At 38.5% G+C, this 7,235-nt stretch overlaps 1 pseudogene across 1 annotated transcript; it reads right to left on the reverse strand.

The window, feature by feature from the left end:
- Positions 1 to 531: 531 nt before the first annotated feature.
- On the reverse strand, positions 532 to 3,067 carry LOC149547064 (subtilisin-like protease SBT1.7 pseudogene; annotated as a pseudogene). The gene has a single exon (XR_016353819.1). The product of XR_016353819.1 is annotated as a subtilisin-like protease SBT1.7 pseudogene (transcript).
- Between the last annotated feature and the right edge of the window lie 4,168 nt (positions 3,068 to 7,235).

The following is a 7,235-nucleotide window of genomic DNA, read 5'->3' on the forward strand; positions in this document are numbered from 1 at the left end:
AAATTGTGAATTAAAATTATATAATCAAAATTTTATAAACGATATATTGAAAATGTAATAGAATTTAAGTAGCAATTTCATTTATACACTAGTTGTTTTGATCATATCAATTAATAATGAAACAGAAAAATGTCATTTTTAAATAATAAAATCAAAAAATATTAATTATAGAATTTTTGCACAATTTTTAAAATTTTATAAAAAGATTGATTAGATAAATAATATTAGTTTTGACAAAAATTAAATATTTTTATCTTAAATTTTTAAAAATATCATATAATGATAAAATAAATATAATAAATATTTTAAAATTTATTGCTTTTGATAAAAACTAATAAATATAACTTATATTTGGACAACAAAAATTTCGATGTTCTTTATTTTTATTAATAAATTAATAATTAAAAGTTGAATGATTAAAAAATGGAACAATTTTTATAATTTTAAAAAGAGTGTTTTTTCGTGGCTCTCAAACATAAGCCAAATCGTGAATCAACACTAGAAAACAAAACTGAAAACGAGCGCAAAGAATAGTGAAAATGGGCAACGCCTGATTTCAATATATTAAAATGCCTCAAATGTGCATCCAGTGAGAAAATAGTCTAATGCTTAGTCGATAATCCGTTTTAATATGTTAAAAGCCACAGAATCTTTTATCAGCTCCGAAACTTACAGCTGCTACACTTCAAACGGTCCAGAGGATGACAATTGGGCTACGAACGACGTGCATTCCACCTTGGATGCATTCCCACACAATCTCTCCGGACTCCTCATCTTCTCTCCCTTTCACTTTGCTTTCGAATGTCACATTATAACTTGCCCGCTCGTTCCTTTTCTTGAACACCAATGTATCTGGCTCCACGCTCACCTTCACGTTCGGACTGCTCTTCACCCGTACTGTGTAAACCGCATTGCCACCGCCCACGTTGGTCACCGTCCTCCTCTTCACCTGAGCACGCTCTCCATACTTCAATATCACAGAGAAAGATGGGTAATTAAGATCGACCCCTGATTCCACCGATTTGGGGCAAGGGGGCCATTTGTGGGTGAGTAGTGCTATTTGCTTATTGGTGTACATGTTCTGTCCGCACAGATAGTTGATGTAGTCCTGAGGCTCCAAATCGTACACCAGCCCCGGCTCCAGCGCCGCCCTTGGATTTAACTGACCTGCACCCATCACAAAGGGGTCCGCGGCTCGCAGGGTGAGCGCATCTTTGATGGGCTGCTTTGCGTTGTCGAGCGTGGAGGCCGTCGTGAGGAGAGCCGATTTCATAGCCGCAGGACTCCACGTCGGATGCGCAGCTCGGATGAGCGCAGCGCTACCGCTAACGTGGGGGCACGCCATTGAAGTCCCGGAACGTACCATGAAGCCGCCGTTAACAGCCGCCAAGATGTTAACACCCGGCGCAATTACATCGGGCTTAAGAACTTCCGGGAAATTGAGGCTCGGACCTCTCGAAGAAAACATGGGCACGATAGGAGCCGTCTTTTTTCCCACAAAGGTCAACCCCGTGGGATTGATCGTGGCTGTGGGCGCAGCGGTGCTGTTGACATATGCTTTTATCTTTTCCGCCGCTGTAGAACTCACCGTAGTAGCCGGCAAATATGGCTGATCGATGGGCAAATCATCGTCGTCCACAGCGATCAATGCTGCTGCGCCCGCCTTCTTCACAAGCCTCGCTTTTTCCGTCGAATTACCACTTTGCGAAGTACAGAGTACAAGTTTACCTTTGAAAATGTGAGGATCGAGACCCCGGACACTGCAGAAATCGTAGAGCAGAGGCAGATTTTGAGTCCCGGGTCCTCTGTAAAAAGACAAGCCCTTGAAGTGCTGCCCGTTGCCGAGGCTTAGAAAGGACACAAACTCTCGGTCCATACTGCTGGCGCCCACTGTGGTCATCCACGGTGCCGTATTTGTAAGAGAAGCTGGGAATGGCCCCTCGTTTCCAGCAGCGGCGGAAACGAATACACCCTTCTCTATGGCCCCGAACGCTGCCAGCGCAGTGTGATCAGTGTAAAACGGAGACTCAAGCGGATCGCCAATCGAAATAGAAATAATGTCGACGCCATCTTGGACGGCTTTTTCCATTGCAGCAGCTATGTCGCTCGCATCGCAGTCGCCCTGCTCTCCCCAGCAGACCTTATAAACAGCCAGTCTCGCCGCAGGGGCGATCCCCATAGCCGTTCCCTTGCCAAAGCCGTTGTAGTTGGCTCCCCTTACAGCGGAACCCACAGCAGTAGAAGCAGTATGTGTGCCGTGCCCTTGCCTGTCTCTTGGAGATATGAAATCCTCGCCCACATGCGATTTGTAGCCCACCGAGAAATTGAATCTTGCTCCAATGAGTTTTCTGTTGCACATGGACGAATCGAATCGGTCTCCGCTTTCACACTCGCCCTTCCATCTGGACGGAACGGGGCCGAGACCCTCGTCATGGAAGCTCTCACTCTCGGGCCATATTCCCGAGTCCACCAGGCCCACTATCACATCTTCACCCCGATTCAAATGCTTCGCCCACAGTCCTCTATCATCGGTAAGGCCGAGAAAGTGAGGTGAGTGCGTGGTATGAAGTTTAATCAGAGCCGATGGAATCACTGCGAGACAGCCATTAACGCTCTCCAAAGCTGCAGCCTCCGCACTGGTCAGTTTGGCCGCAAAGCCATGGAGGACTGTGTGATAGGTGTACAAGAGGACACCTGGATCTAATTTGGAGGCATTGGAAGTGGCCTGGGTGAGGATTGAATGGTACCAGTGCTCGTGCAAACTGAAGTGCGGGGGTTTCATGGATTTCAACATATGGACGATGTATGGCTTTTTTCCGTTGACACTTGCTGCGGTGGATAGGAAGAGCAGCAGAAACGCTAGAAGCGCGGAGAGGGGGGAGGTCGGGCTACTCATTTTGAGTATTGAAGAAAAACGTTGGGTGTAGGGAATTACACGGCCGCGAGGGGTTATTTAACAGGAGTAGCAGGCTCTAGTGGGCCGAAGCAAAGTCTTGGTGGAGAAGAAAATGTGGAGATAAAAGTTGGACAGTCTGACGATAACAAATGAGGAAATTGAGCATCCGAGAAAATGTGGAGATAAAATTGTACAATACTTTTTGTAAAGGATGATAAAGTCTACAATCTGACGATAGGAACGAGGAAATTGAGCATCCGACGAAAGCGTGAAGCAAACGCGCAAGGCAGAAATCAAGAATTTTCAAAACTAGACGAACGCGGAATCGCGGATTATTTTGCTTCGACTTCCAAAGAGAAACGTCATGGGGATGAGAAGTGAGAAACGTCACGGGAGAAAAAACAGAGCAACGTAATAAGACTTCTTTGCCTCGAGGTTTCCGAGAAAAGATGGAAAAGAGTTCGAATCTTACCGCTCAAAATATGGTTTCTTAAGTAATTTTGTTTAAAGTAAATAAAAGTGAGTTCGTGCTTCTTGTCTGAGGTAAGATTCAAGTAAAAACTTCATGATGATGTATTCAATTATATATATTTTTAAAGCGAGTAAAGATTGTTTTTCTGTGGTAGAAAGAGGGTTCCTCATGTTGAATTAGCTATAGTAATACAAGAGGAATAGAAGCTCTTGTTCCAATATATTATTTTATTAAATTTTGGTGAAGCCAAATAGCTATAGAAACTACATGGAACCATTTGAAATGTATAAAAAAGGTACACATAACACTTTTGTATAAGAGAGATGAATCACAATAAGAACACTACTCTGCAATGACAATTATTCAGCATAGTTGCATTTATAGCTTGTGGCATATTTAAGTAGAATGCAAAAATCTACAAAATAGACAAGTAAAAATATAAAGGTTGTGATAAAATGATTAATATTTGTTTCTATTTCTACAAAAAAATTATATTTGTCATTATTTTTGAATTGTCTTCCTCCATTTCACCAAAATTACTATTCAACCCCACTTTAATTATCTAGGATAGTTGAAACCAAACCTTATTATGATTTTTAATGAATAGTTAAGACAAAGGGGACATTTAACGAAAATAGATATATTTTAGTACATATTTTTTTAAAAAATTATATTTAAATATACAGTTATGAAAAGAGTGAAAAGATATATATGCATGCACAATTTTAAGTTAGTTATATATCTATTATTCCTTCCTATTTCTCTTTCCTCTATTTCTCTCTCCTACCATCATCTTTCCCTCTCCTCCCTTCCTCTTCCTCTCTCAATTTTTCTCTCCTACTAATAATCTTTCTCACTCCTCCCTTCCTCTTTCTCTCTCCTACGATCATCTTTCTCTCTCCTCCCTCTTTTTTCTCTCCCCATTTCTCTCTCCTCCCTCTCTTTTTTCCATCTCCTCCCTCTCTCTCCCCTCCCTTCTTCTTTCTCTCCTACCATCATCTTTCTTTTGCCTCCCTATCTCTCTCCTCACTCTCTGTTTCTCTCTCCTCCCTACCTAGGAACTATTATTAGTGATGAACTTCTCACATAAGTCCATGTATAGAAATGAATAAATTCACTTGTCATAACCATTCATTAAGATAAATTTATCTGACAATCTCTTTGCTTTTAAATCAAACAATATATTAATGTTTCTTTAAACAATATAGATCAATAAGCATATAGGATTGATGTTCATTTAAATTTATGGTTTAGATGATCATTTAATTATATAGTTAATGATAGTTTAATCTCTCTCCTGCCCTTTTTGATATATTTGTAGTTAAAGACATAGTAGATGTTTGATGGTTTTTAAAATGTAATTATATTTATGTTTTAGATTTAGAGATGAATTAAATATAACTTAATCCTAGTTTGAACCCTAACTAATACATAATCCCAAACCTTACCCTAATTCTAAAACTAAACCTAAACCTTAAATGTGTAGAACTAGATAATAATCCTACCATCATCTTTCTCTCTCCTCCCTTCCTCTTTCTCTTTCCTCTATTTCTCTCTCCTCCTTTCCTCTTTCTCTCTCCTACCATCATCTTTCTCACTCCTGACTTCCTCTTTCTCTCCAACCATCATCTTTCTCTCTCCTCCCTCTCTTTTTCTCTCTCCTCTCTTTCTATCTCCTCTCTTTTCTATCTCCTCCCCATTTTGTCTCTCCTCCCTTTCTCTCTCCCCATATTCTTTCTCTTTTTTCTCTCTCCTCCCTCTCTATCTCCTCCCTTCATCTTTATCTCTCCTACCATCATCATTCTCTCTCCTCACTCTCTCTTTCTCTCTCCTCCCTAAATAGGACCTATTATTAGAAATGAACTTCTCATATTTAAGTACATGTATAGAAATTGATAAATTCACTTGTCATAACCATTCATTAGGATAAATTTATCTTACAATCTCTTTGCTTTTAAATTAAACAATATATTAATGTTTCTTTAAATAATATAGATCAATGAGCATATAAGATTGATGTTCATTTAAATTTATTTTTTAGATGTTCATTTAATTATATAGTTTATTATAGTTTAATCTCTCTCCTTCCCTTTTTGATATATTTCTAGTTTGATATCAATATATTCTTTCTTTTAAATTTGACTGTGAGATAGTTTTTAATATCAATATTTGGTATCATATAATAGAGTCACATTACTAGAGTTTGAACAATAATCTAATCTAATCTAAGGGTTTATTCAGAGAAAGGATGAGTCCATGTGCAACACTCATATTGTTGACTCCAAAGAAGGATGGCACATGGAGGATGTACACTGATAGCAGGGCAATTAATAAGATTACCATCAAGTATCGGTTTCTTATTCCTCAGATAGAGGACATGATGGATGAATTAGTGGGGGCTAAGTACTTCAGCAAGATTGATCTCCAAAGTGGCTACCACCAGATCCACATACAAGAGGGAGATGAATGGAAGACAACATTTAAGAAAAGAGATAGATTTTCTGAATGAATGGTTGTCTTTTGGGTGTTTGAATGCACCTAACACATTTATGTGGTTGATGAATATAGTGTTGCGACCTTACATTGGTAAGTTTTTTGTAATTTATTTTGATGATATTCTAATCTATAGTAGAATCAAGGAAGAACTCTTACAACACTTGAGGATCATCTTGAGTGTATTAAGGAAGGAGAAGCTCATTGCAAACTTGAAGAAGTGCAAATTCATGCAAACTAGTTTGACCTTTTGAGGCTTTGTCATTTCTCAAGTTGGTGTTTTGATGAACCCAAAAAAAATAGGCCAATCCTTCTAGTATAATAGGAGTACGAAGTTTTCATGAGTTGGAAACTTTCTACCAAAATTTTATCCAAAAAATTTGTAGTATTCTTACACCCATAACAGACTATAGCAAAGGAAGGGAGTTCACATGGACAATGGGTGTTGAAGAGAGTTTTAGATTTTTAAAGAAAAAGGCAACTGAAGCTCTTATGTTGACACTTCCAAATTTTGATAAAGTTTTTGAAGTGGAGTGTGATACTTCACATGTTGGGATATGTGTTGTTCTTAGCCAAGCAAGTAGGCCTATAGCCTTCTTTAGTGAGAAATTGAATGAAGTAAAAAAGAATTATTCTACCTATGATATGGAGTTTTATGCAATTATTCAAGCATTAAGACACTGGAGGCACTATCTAGTCCCACATGAGTTTGTGCTATTTATTGATCATATTTCTCTAAAATATCTCAACACACAAAAGAAGTTGAATAGTTGACATGCCAACTCAGTATCTTTCTTATAGGGATATACCTTTGTTCTGAAACATAGGTTTGGAAAAAAAATTAGGTTGGTGATGCCTTGAGTAGGCATGCTACACTATTAACCACAATGGCAATAGATGTCACTATTTTTTATGCTATTAAGGCCTTGTATGAAACTGATGATAATTTATGGGAAATTGTAGAACAACTAAACACTTCATCTTTTGGTAAGTCAAATCATGTGAAAGGTGAATATTTTATGCAAGATGGTTACTTCTTTAAAGGTAAACAACTATGTATATGAGGTGGGTCTACGTGGGAAAACATTAGCAAGGAATTTCATAGTGGCGGACTAGCTAGACACTTTAGAAAGGAAAAAACTATAAACTTGGTTGAAGATAAGTATTATTGGCCCAAGATAAAGAGGGACATCACTAAATATGTGGCAAGGTGCAGAATCTATCAAGTGGCTAAAGGAAATTCACTAAATGCATGATTATACATGCCTTTACCAGTATCCACTAAACCATGGATTGAATTGGGTATGGATTTTGTATTGGGTCTCCCACACACTGAGTGAGGTAATGATTCTATTTTTGTGGTTGTTGATCAAT

The sequence above is a fragment of the Cupressus sempervirens genome, chromosome 7, assembly GCF_028749045.1.
Source record: "Cupressus sempervirens isolate cs-2001-9-10 chromosome 7, ASM2874904v1, whole genome shotgun sequence".
In the NCBI taxonomy this organism is placed as follows: Eukaryota; Viridiplantae; Streptophyta; class Pinopsida; order Cupressales; family Cupressaceae; genus Cupressus; species Cupressus sempervirens.